The sequence below is a fragment of the Phocoena phocoena genome, chromosome 21 (genome assembly GCF_963924675.1).
Source record: "Phocoena phocoena chromosome 21, mPhoPho1.1, whole genome shotgun sequence".
Lineage (NCBI taxonomy): Eukaryota > Metazoa > Chordata > Mammalia > Artiodactyla > Phocoenidae > Phocoena > Phocoena phocoena.
In genome coordinates, this window is record NC_089239.1 from 10,837,826 (window position 1) to 10,850,645 (window position 12,820).

The following is a 12,820-nucleotide window of genomic DNA, read 5'->3' on the forward strand; positions in this document are numbered from 1 at the left end:
AATGACTCCAAGACACCGATGGGTTCTTGCCTGGTGGACGAGTCTGAAGGAGTGGGGAATGCCTCACAGTTTTAGGTGTTGTTCTTTTGAAGGCCTTTATGCATTAAACCCTGACCCAAAACAAAGACACATTTATGTTGGTCCCAACGTAGCCCTTTAAATGTGTTCTCCTTTAGCCAGAATGATTAGAACTTCAAATTTCACAATCACTTTCCTTTTTGCCCAGAAAAATATGTTTTTAAACTTGAAGAATACCTTTTCTTTTACCCATTATTCACTTCAATTTTTCATGCCAAGCTTATGGCACAATATCCCGCTGAGTACACGCACAACAACCTTCGAGATGGCAGAATCCTCATTTCAGAGGGGACTTTCTTTCAGTTGGATTTCATCCAAATGTACTTTCACTCTTAAGTATGCTATTAGAAGGAAGGTGAAACAGATAATGATTTTCTTTTGATGCTCAAGATTGCCCAAGATTTTTAAAGCGCTCTGCGCACTGATTTTAACCTCTCATCACTTCGATCAGGTGAAGCAGGCCAACGTGCAGTGTTTCAGTGTGGGGAATACTTAACTAGTCTCAAGACCTGCAAAAGAGGTTTGGCCCTGATTTGCACACAATGTTATATACTTTTGTTCACCATGTAAATGGGGCCTGTAACTGGGGTAAATTCTTTCACAATGTTCCTAAAACACAGATATTAAAGTGCATTTTCTCAAAGCTTACATAAAATTCCAAGTGGTGTACAAAATAAGTTTTAAATGCTACATATGGAGAAAAGAGAAGAGAAAGAAAACTAGTATTTAATGAATAGCTTTGCTATTCAAGACATGATGCTTAAATGTCTGACATCTTTACATTTATATAATCTTGAAAACAACTTTCTGAGTTATTTTACAGGCTATTGATTCATCCAAGGTTATACAATCTAATGAACATCAGAGACAGAATGAGAATTACTGCCAAAGACTATTCCTGCAAAGGAAGCGATGTGGAGTTTTTACAAACACACACTTGATAAGGTAGTTTTTTCTTAGTCTTTGCCTGTTTATTAAAATAGAATTTCTGTTTAGGGTTGAGTTGCAGAACAAGCTTTAAATCCAAAACAGCACTCTCATGATCATTAGCAGGATATCCAATCAGAGATATTTTCTTCAGAAAGATTTGTACATTTTCTCCTGCCCACTGGTAAGGATAGGCACGTCCTCTGGAACTCAATGCATTACACATTCCAAGCATAGCAAATCAATCATTAATTATTCTCAGGAAGAGTGTTCAAAGTTCTCTTCCTTCTTTGGGTGATATGATACAACATGAAAAACAAAACAAAAACCCTGGGTACTTAGTCCTTAGGTAGTACCTGATCAAATACCCCGTTTGTTACAGGTCCTTCAACTTCTACACTGTTCCATCACTTCCCAAGATAAAAAGGGGGGTAGGGGCTTCCCTGGTGGCGCAGTGGTTGAGAGTCCGCCTGCCGATGCAGGGGACACGGGTTCGTGCCCCGGTCCGGGAAGATCCCACATGCCGTGGAGCGGCTGGGGCCGTGAGCCGTGGCCGCTGAGCCTGCGCGTCCAGAGCCTGTGCTCCGCAACGGGAGAGGCCACAACAGTGAGAGGCCCGCGTACCGCAAAAAAAAAAAAAAAAAAAAAAAAGGCGCGGGGGAAGACTATGGATTTCTGTACTGAGGGAACTTTTCTGACCTAACTAAGTAAATCTGAATTGTAGCACAAAATAGCAGTGTTAAAATCTTGAGCTGTATGTTAGTTCTTCAAAAAGGCTTTGAGGTATGCGTGAGTTTATAGTGACTGCGAAAAGTTGTTGGACTGTTTTTTTTTCTTTTTTTCAGAGAGAGCAGCCACTGGGGTACATTTTTGTCCTTTTGGGCCTGGCAGGCTGGGAGCAGAATACAGACAAAGGCACTGGGGCATATGGGCCTGTTATGGCCTGGAATTCGGGCTCTCCGGGTGGTAACTGAATGGGTATGCCAGGGTGTGTAGGGACTGGACTGATCCTCCCAGAACTGAGAGAAGGGCCCTTGGGATGTGGAAGCAACGCAAGTGTTGGACATGGCACTGGTGCGGGAGAGGGGTCACGCAGTGGGTGTGAGATTGGGTGTGCTGGCCTGGGGTCACCCTGCGGGCAGGGCGTGGTGAAGCTTGTTGGGCCCTGGCTGTTGACTGAGAAGCTGGATGCCAAGGGCTGGGAGAACTGAAAGGCCCGTGAAGGTGTGACTGCGATCAGCCTCAGCCCTGGGAGAGACTCACTCCAAGGTGAGTCCTGCGGCGAGGCAATGAGGGGGCAGGTCTGGGGCTCCCATTCAGGAATACATGGTCAGCTGCAGCCACTCCTGGCTGTCCACCTGGATTTGTCCGGTGCCACGTCTGTCAAGAGGTTTGAAGGCACAGAAATCTGACGAGTCTGACCAGACAGCTGATGAAGCCGTCAACATCCATGTTCCCTCCCCCATCTGAGTAGCGTCCGATGATCCTGTCGTAGAGATGCTCATTCAGGCGGAACCCTGCTGCCTCAAAGGTTCCTGGGGAGTTCACCGCTGCCCATGGTCCCTGAGCGGTCAATGTCAAACTGTTTGCCACATTTTGATGTTGCTCCACAAGCACTAGAATTCCTCGAAGCCCAGCTTGCTGGTCGTGTCACTACCCATCATGGTCACCATGATGCAACAGGATTCAATGCTAAAACCGTCAGTCTTCAGACCGGAAGGTCGGGTCACGACTTGGTTGAGAATGTTCGTGAACTCTGTGGCACTGACTCTCTAGCCAGCTGGGCAAAGACTCTCCGGCACTGCCGGACCTCCTCACTCTGATTGGCCCGGATGATGGCGTAACGGGTGCGAGGGGCGGGGCTCTGGGTGTAACGCGCAGGCGCCTCACGGGCGGCGCTAGTAACCCGGCCGGGAAACGCCGGCCGCGCTGCGGCTGGCCGTTCCGCCAGCACCCGTACCCTTTGCCCTGCTGTCCTCTGTACCACCCTCCCCACCCCAGCCACCGTCTCCCCCTGACCCCAACCAGGGTCCCCCCTTCTTCCCCCTTCCCCCTCCCGCTCCTTCAAGAACGAGTTAACCAGGACCGTGGCTGTGACTCAAGATTACGCCTCAATCACACGCTCGCCGGTCTGCTCACCTGTGCAGCCTCCCTAGCGTTGGACTTTGGGGGAAGGCTGCTTGAGAAAACTCTAGAAAATTAAGCAACAAACTCCAGTTATCTCCAGAAAAAAGAAGAAAGGAAAACTTTAAAGGTAAAAAAAATTAAACCAGTAAAAAATTTGCTGCCTAAAGGTTCTTTTACGAGGCCTGTGGGTTTTCATCTTTCCGGATGCCAATAACTTAGACGTAGTGTTTAATTTGCTGCTTTATGGTAGAAAATACGTTGATTCAACAATGATTTGTTCAATAATAACTTCTTCAACAACTTTGTGGTGAATACCAGACGTGGATATAGGGGTAGAATAGAACTGTAAACTGGGATAAAAGACGGAAGATGCCACTGCAAAAAACAGCCAGGTACCAAAATTCAAGAAAAAAGATGGGAATTAATTCTACGGGATTTATTCTTCAGCGCGACCCATGAATGCCGGGTCATCCATATAATGTCCCACCCACTTATTGTACAAACTGAACAGTGAGGCCTAAGGTCCTTGAAAATTCTCCTCACTTAAAAATAAATGCGTCTACCTTTGTTGCACATTTAACAGTGTGCAAAGAACCTGTGAGAAACGTGTTTTTGAATAGAGCTAATAATAACAAGGAGTATTAAAAAGTGTGATGTCGGTCCTTTAAAATTGTTTGAAGTCAAAGATCATCTGCTAGCATATGGATTTCAACTTTGCTACCCTAAAGAGATGGCTTCAGACTACAGTGTTTAAAAAATTTAGTTTACTCTCTGAACTCCAATTTAATATTAACTTTCACTTAGAGAAATGTCTTTTGAAATCTAACCTGAGCTAAAGGAAAACTTCTGCTGACAATTCCTTTTGGCGGGGAACCATTCTTTGCCACTCTCAGTGTTCCCCACCTTGATCCTTCTGGTGTCTATTTCTGTTTTGCTTCTGAACTCAGAGAGGGTCAGAGTATGATCCTTTCTTCCTCTAAAACCCCAGCATCACCTAGAATTGCAGACCAGGCAGGCGTACAGCAGACCTGCCCACACATGCCATCAGTGTCAGGCAGACTCAGACCAGAGAGATCCTTCTCTGATCGGGGACAGAGATCATGAAAAGTGTGTAAAAGCTAGGCTTGTACCCTGGTTCATTACAGAGTCACCTTGGCTTACACAACTAAAAGAAGAGGTTCCCTGATGGCTCATGAAACCCGGAGGAAACCTGACCTTAAAAATGCTAAACATATGGATTACAATTGAACACCATATTGTCCCAATATTCAGAAAAGTGATGAAAGATTTTCAGTTTTAATCCCAGTGTTGGTCTCCTGAAGACACATAGAGTTTCAAATAGTGCAGGCCTCATCCCTGAATTTTTTTACGTGAACTTTTAGCCAAACAGCTGGTAAACAGGTTTCCTTGAATTCATTCAAATATCTCATTATCTTTTCAAAGTTTCCCTTTGAACGTTCATTTCTCTGCTAGTCTAACTTCTTATCACTAATTTCTTCAATGGGTATAAGGATCATACTCCTTGTTCCTACAATATTATGCAGATCTATAACACTCCTAAAATGAAAACCATAGTGCTAGACTTGCTGTCATAATTGTCATAAAAGACTAATTTAGTCTCTCTCTAATTTAAAACAAGACACTAATATATTTTAAGGATTCTAGAAAAGAGGCATTGCTATTTTCACTCATTGCTACTGACCAGTCTTCTTAGAGTTTTAAGTCTTGCATCTGTTTTCTCCATGTTTTCTTAACTGAAATATATCCTATTAAAACTGGGAAGCAGGGCTTCCCTGGTGGCGCAGTGGTTGAGAGTCCGCCTGCCGATGCAGGGGACACGGGTTCGTGCCCCGGTCCGGGAAGATCCCACATGCTGCGGAGCGGCTGGGCCCGTGAGCGGTGGCCGCTGAGCCTGCGCGTCTGGAGCCTGTGCTCCGCGACGGTAGGGGCCGCGGCAGTGAGAGGCCTGCGTACCGCAAAAAAAACCCCCAAAAAACTGGGAAGCAACCATCCTAGGTTAAGATTTCGATACACGTTTCTCTCTTTTCCTTGCCAATGTATTTCTCTGATTGTCCCTTATTTCTCATAGCATTTAATACCCATATAATGCAAAAAGCTCACCATGTTACCTAATGGATTTGTACATGTACATATGGTACATATCTTGAAACAGCTTTTAATTTTATATAGCTGTGCAGTCAGCTGCTGGTTTCTACTGCTTCTAGAAACCTTGCCAGACCATCTGCAGACCTCTAATACTGACCAGAGGGTAACTGGCAGGAATTAAATGTTACAACCGTATTCAGCAAAATTTCATGATTCCAATGCCCTAACTCAGAAGCAATACTAACTGGCCTTCAGAAAGAGAGAGAGGTTAGCAGGACCTCTACGTTAACTACAGTAATGCTTCTCTGAGTCAGCAGATATTATTGACACGAGTAGCAGAACTCAGACCCTACACAAATATCAGTCATCAGCTGGTCAGAATAATAGGACTGGGTATGTGGACAATAGCAGAAAGATGTTCTAGATGCTGGGCATACCTTCTTGGAATCAGAAGGAATTATTGTGACTGGCTTTGGGAACACAGCAAATTATAGGATCAGGCTAACTAATTGCAGCTTTAAGGAATCCCCACTAGCAGAAAATACTCACTAGACCAGGGGTCCTGAACCCCCGGGCCATGGACCAGTACTGGTGTGCAGCCTGTTAGGAGCCGGGCCGCACGGCAGGGGGCGAGTGAGCTGCTGCATCTGCCGCTCCCCATGGCTCCCCATCGCTCGCGTTGCCTCCTGAACCATCCCCACCCCCACCGGTCTTCCACGAGACCGGTCCCTGGTGCCAAAAAGGTTGGTGACCTCTGGGCTAGACTGAAGGAAACAAGCTAGTTTAGCTGACCTTCTGTGTAGCAGGTGACCTGAAGGTGAGGGTGTGCAGGACACCCGTGAAACCTTGTAGACCAGTGTTTTTGTTTTGTTTTGTTTTTAAATCCAGTGGGTTTCTTTCTCTCTTTTTTTAACATTTTATTTACTTATTTATTTTCTGGCTGCACGGTGTGTTAGTTGCAGCACGCGGGCTCCTCTCTAGTTGTGGTGCGCAGGCTCCAGGGCGCGTGGGCTCTGTAGTTTGCAGCAGGCGGGCTCTCTAGTTGAGGCGCTAGAAATCAGTAGTTGCAGCGCGCCGCCTTACTTGCCCCACGACATGTGGGATCTTAGTTCCCCGACCAGGGATCGAACCCGAGTCCCCTGCATTGGAAGGCGGAGTCTTGACCACTGGACCACCAGGGAAGTCCCTGCACACCCGTGTTGATGCAGCTAATCTGAAAATGGTTGTCCCCTTCCTCCTCAATAATCCACTCCAAAGTGACATGATTTATGTATCATCACAGATTCATAGTTAACTCCTACAATTCTTTATTCCTGTCCTCTAACCATTTAGTTATCACGTATAATGATTACATCACTTGCTTCCTTGTATAGCGCCCCCCATAAAGGGATGTTTTGGGGGAAAGGGCGCACATACGCCATGCACACGTGCTGTTGTGTTTGTTGTTTCAGGGGGAGTCTAAAGTTGTTGCATTAGTCAGAAGGGAACTTCACACTTTTATTTTGTGGGTGGAGTGGTAGACAGAGTGAAATGTGGAGGTATGCATGACAGGAAGGAAAGGAAAATGGACAGCGAATGCGTTCCTCATTCTATGAGACTGTGAGGTAACTGATGTTGTTTGGAAAGTTCAAGTTCAAATTCCAGAGATTGGTGGTTATACGTAGAGATGTAGGTATATGGAGACACATAGCACTGGGCTAGCCTTCTTTGTTTTTGAAAATCAACTTTATTGAGATATCATTTACGTACAATGTAATGCGTCCATTTAAAATGCACAACTCAGTGTGTACACGTGTGGAACTACTGCCACAATCAAGATGGAGAATATTTCTATCATTCTCCAAAATTTCTCCTTGCTTCTTTGTTGTCCCTCCCTTCTTCTACTTTGGCCCCAATCAAAACAGAGCTGCTTTTTGGTCACAGATTTTTTAAATTTTCTAGACTTTTATATAAATGGAATCATACTCTTATGTCTGGCATCGTACACGCAACATAATGATGTTGACATTTATTCATTTTGTTGTGTATTTAGCAGTTTGTTTCTTTTTATTGTTGAATAATATTCCACCATGTGCATGTATCACTTTCTGTTTATCCATAACCTGCCGGTGAACATCTGGATTGGTTTTGATTTTTGATTGTTGTGCAAAAAGCTGCTATGGATGATTTCCAATTTAGGGTTATTGTGTGCAAAACTGTTATAAATACTTGTGTACAAGTCTTTGTGTGGACATATGTTTTCATTTCTTTTGTGTATGTACTTGGGAGTGGAACGTCTGGGTCGTATGTTTCACTTTTTCAGAAATTACCAAAAGGTTTTTTTCTGAGTGATTGAGCCATATAATATTCCCAGAAGGGGTGTATGAGGATTCCAGTCGCTGAGCATCCTCACCTCCATTTGGTTTTGTCCATTTTAATTATAGCCATTCTAATGGGTGCATGGTGGAATCTCACGGTAGTTTTAATTTCCATTTCCCTGGTGACTAGTGTCATTTACATCTTTTCATGCAACTTGTATATTGTCATTAGTGAAGTGTCTGTTCAATTCTTTCACTCATTTTTTAATTGGATTGTTTGTCTTTTTATTATTGCATTGTAAGTGTTCTTTAAATAGTCTGGATACAAGTCCTTTGTTAAATATATGCTTTGCAAACATTTTTTACATTCTCTTGGTTGTCTTTTCATTTTCTTGACAGTGTCTTTTAAAAACTCCAATTTTTAAAAATTAATTTTAATTAATTAATGGCTGCATTAGGTCTTCATTGCTGCATGCCAGCTTTCTTTAGTTGCATCAAGTGGGGGCTACTCTTCATTGTGGTGAGCAGGCTTCTCATTGTGGTGGCTTCTCTTGTTGTGGATGACGGGCTCTAGGCACATGGGCTTCAGTAGTTGTGGCACTCGGGTTCAGTAGTTGTGGCGCATAGGCTTAGTTGCTCCAGGGCACGTGGGATCTTCCCGGACCAGGGCTCGAACCTGTGTCCCCTGAATTGGCAGGTGGATTCTTAACCACTGCACCACCAGGGGAGCCCTAAAGACCCAAATTTTTATTTTGATAAAGTCTAACTTACTGGCATTTTCTTTTATAGCTCATGGTTTTTCTCTCCTATTTAAGAAATCTTCACAAAACCCAAGGTCACTAAAATTTCTCCATTGTTTTCTTCTAGAAATTTTATAGTACTAGGCTTCACATTTAGGTCTATGATCATTTCAAGTTAATTTTTGTGTATAGTTTGAATTGACACTTTTTTTTTTTGCATATGGATATCCAGTCATTCCAGCACCATTAGACATATATGTGTCGATCTCTTTCTGGACTCTATTCTGTTTCATTGTTCCTTTTGTCTATCTTTCTGTCAGTACTGCACTATCTCGATTTTTGTAGATAGCATAAGTTCTTCTTACACTATCAAGGTCCATCTTGTTCTTCTTTTTCAAAATTGTTTTGGCTATTCTAGAGCTGTCACATTTCCAAATAAAATTTAGAATGAGCTTGTCAATTTCAGTGAGAATACTGGCTGGAATTTTGACTGGGGTTGCTTTGAATCCCTCAGTCAATTTGAGTAGAATTGAAATCTTAACGGTTGAATCTTTCAATGAACCTATGAATTTTAACGTACTATGAATCGGAACCTTCCGATAAACCTATGAACATGGATTATTTCTCCATGTATGTGATTCTTCCTTAATTGCTTTGAGCAATGTTCTATAATTTTCAGTGACGAGTTCTCACATATCTTTTGTTAAATATATACCTAAGTATTGTTTGTTTTTAGGTACTCTTGCAAATCGAATTTTTATTATTTAATTTTCTCATTGTTTACTGCTGGCGTACAGAATACAATTAACTTTTGGATGCTTCACTTTGTACTCTCCCACCTTGCTAAATTTACATATTAATTCTAGTAGCTGTCATGTAGATTTCCTTGAGGTTTTCAGCACAAATACTCATGCCATCTGTAAATAGAGTCCAATTTTCTTCTTCCTTTCTTTGCTTTTGATATTTATTTTGGTTTCTTTTTTTTTTTCTTACTTCCATTTTATTGTTTTGTACTCAGTTTTTGCCCTCGTTGCTCACTGGGGATAACCCACCACTACGTTAAAATCCCTGATCTGGGGAAATTTAGCAGAGATCTCAAACTAAGGCAGGAATAGGGCCAGGAAAAGAGCTGATGGATTAAAGAAGAAACGAAAAAAAGACACTGTGAAGAAATATAGTTAGCTAGAGGCAAGCCTGCAGTTTTAGCTTTGCTCTGCTGCTGCTGTTGCTGGTCACATCGAGGTCCTTTTGAGCTGGTTGGAAAGAAGGAGAAAATGTGTGAGAGCTGTGAGTGGATGGGTCTTAGCTGTGGCTGGAACACTCTGTGGACGTTAGGAGCTCCTAGGATTTTCAAGTGGGGAGGCCAGTATCAGTCATAGGCCAACATGCCAATCAGATCCCAGTTCCCCCTCCCGTGCACATCCACCCACTGAGTCTCTGCCTCAGTTTCTGGACCCTTCCCAGAGACCTTTCCTTCTTCCCCTAGCAAAAGCTCTCAGGAAATATCTGAGCCCCTTTCTGTGATTAAATTCTGCCCCATCCCCACACCTCACCCGCTGTTACGTTTTAACAAGGTGTATCCGAAGATGTTTTAAGTCCCGAACAATGACAGCACAAACACAACAGCAAAACATGTAAAGGAAGAAAATAGCATTTATTGAACATCTACGAACCCTATGATGCCCCACGGTTATTATTTAATCATAATAGGGTCTAAAATAGGATTTGTGTCCTCATTATAGATTAAAGGACTGGGGTTTAAGAGGTTCAGCCTTTTGTTCAAGGTCATATAAAAATTGGAGAATAAATTTGAACCTCAATCTGAGTTTAAGTATAGGCCTTTTCCACTGCACTCATCTGACCCTTCCATATTACTGAACACTTTGTGTAATATATTTGCTGACTTATCACGGACTCTACTATACAAGATTGTACATTTCTTGTCTGCAGGAGTGCACTCACCATTATACACCCAGCCTCCAGCACAGGGCACGGCAGGCAGTAGTTATACAGTGCCAGCTTGTTGAATTGATTTAAATACCAAGAGAACAATGTGTCTATTGCTTTATTTATTCATTCATTAAACAAATACTTTTTTGTGGTTAGACACATAGATCTAGAGTGGAAGTCACATAAGCAAATAAGCAATTAATTCTACACAGTGTTACAAGCAATGATACAGGACGAATAAAATATTGAGGAAACACAGAAAAGAGATACCCAGAATGGTCTTGGGATGTCAGCAAAGTCTCCCTGAAGGAGGAGGGATATTTTGGCGTTTGATGTCGAGAATGATGCGTTGTGAAAGAAGGAAGATGATCCAGACAGAGAAGGCAGTCATGTGCAAGGTTGGGAGTGAGAGAGAGTGTGACACATTCAAGAAAATGTAAATAGCTCAGTGTGGTCGGGACATAGAAGGTGAGGCATGGAATGATGAGAGAGGAGGGCAGACAATGAAACAGGTGTCAACTATGAGAAGATTATCATGTTCTGTTAAGGCTTTATCCCAAGGGAGCCACCGAAGGGATATAATCTGCAGATGGCAGAATCTGATTTCTTATTTAGAAAGACCATCCTGGCTGACTTCTTTGTGGAAAATGATGGAGGTGGGGCAGGACACCATTTGGTAAAGAATCGCTGAATTCTAGGTGAAAGATGATTGTGGTAGAAACAAAGATAAAGAGTATGGGATTGGGGAAAGTGGGTAGATTTGAGAGATAACAAAAGTAAAATGAATAGGATTTGGAGACTGATTAATTTGGGAGTAATGGAGAAAGGATTGATGAGGATGTCTTAGGTTTGGGGTTTGGGGAAATGGTGGACAGCCAGGCCATTTATGAGCTCTTGAACCCAGGTGAAGTATTCGTGTGAAGAAGAATACCTCCAATAAATATCATCCCAGATGGTGTACCGGAACCTTAAAATCATCATAATTGTTTCAGTAAATTATTAGCCTCCCCCTCTCCAGCTAACTTGCCACATCTCTCTATAACACCATCATTTTCCGAGTCAGTTAGGCTGCAAACCTCTTGAGCACCGTTGTTTCCTCCTCTCCTCAGCCATCCCTACACTTTCAATTAGTCGCCAAGGCCTGTTTGTCATCCTCACCAATGTCTCTTGAGTCTGCCCTGTCCTTCCTTTCCCACTGTCATAACTGCAGTCTGAGCCCTTATCATTTCATGCCGGAACTACCTCTTAGCTTGAGTAGTTTCCTAACCCGTCTTCATACCTCCAGTTGCTCCCCAGTGCAGTCCATCTGGGACCCCATGGCCAGAATGATTTTCTTTGTACACTGCTTCCGTCACCTCTCCCAGCTCAGACTAAAGGAGAGCTTGCCTTGAGCTCGGACCAAAGGAGAGTGGCTCCAGCAGACTGCAGGCTAGGAAGAGAAAGGAGGCCCCTGTTCATTTCCTAGTCCCTCCTGCTTCACTGCAGTTGTAGTAGTGGCTCCATCACCTGCTGCAGAAGGACCTGCGCCTTCTCCCATGGCTCCAACGCTTCAGGCTCCGGGAGTGCCACTCCCTCTGTGTGTTCTCTCAGACTCCAGGGTGGTGACAGATCACTGCTGTCGCTCCTCCCAGCATGTCAGCATCCGTCGTGGTTCCCTTCACCCTGCTTCTTCATTCAACTTCCTTTGCTTGAACTGTCGTTAATGTGCCATCTGTCTGCCTCATGGATGCTAATTGATACAATGCTGTCTCGAAGAGCACCCAGACTAGTCTTTGCCTTCATAGGGGTGCATCTGGGTACATTGATCTCTCCCATGGCACCAAGCATGGGGACGGGCCACTAGAAAATCGCTTGTTATCCTAGATGAAGAAAGATTATTCATAAGCTAGACTCAGTTCTTTGTGTGAATACAGGGTTCCTGTTGACAAACCAGACTGCCAGACGTGACCCCTGTTAGCACAGGGCTATTATTGATTATTGCCCAGTGGGCTTGACCCTACACCCCATGGGGTTCCCAACTGATAGTGAAAGATCAAGATGACATAATCTTATTTATTGACGGGTGCCCAATGGATAGACTCAACGGCCTGTCTAAAACCCAGTGGAATATCTCTGCCATCTTCCAGCTCTAAATTCTAAATTCTGGGACTGATACCATTCTTTATGAAGCCAGCATGTTTCTCACTGTCCTAGAGGATGACTCTGGCAGGAGTTATTCCAAGAGGGCTGATGCTTCAACACCGCTACCTTCAGGGTGATTTGGAGATGACTTGTTCACAGTGCTCTTTCTGTTTAACAAGGGCAATGTTCACTCTCAGAAGTGGAAGAGCCACTAATCGTCTGCTATCATCAAAGAGAAACTCTTACCAGATGCCTTAGCAGAATTTGCTGCTTTGCTGCTTTCTGGAGGCCTCAGAGATTCTTGTTTTAATTATCCTTTCTCCACACATCATGTTTTTGAAATTCCCAACATATTTCCAAGTTATTTTAGCTGGGTATCTTCCCAGCTGATCTTAAAATCAGAGTTCCTACTCTTGGCTTCTTAATGATGCTTACCAGTGGGAAAAAAAAGGGGTGAAAGGATCTCAAGATCTT

The 12,820-nt window shown here is 43.5% G+C and overlaps 1 pseudogene; it reads right to left on the reverse strand.

Moving 5' to 3' along the window:
• Positions 1-2,321: 2,321 nt before the first annotated feature.
• LOC136141923 (calpain small subunit 1 pseudogene) lies at positions 2,322-5,909 on the reverse strand (annotated as a pseudogene).
• Between the last annotated feature and the right edge of the window lie 6,911 nt (positions 5,910-12,820).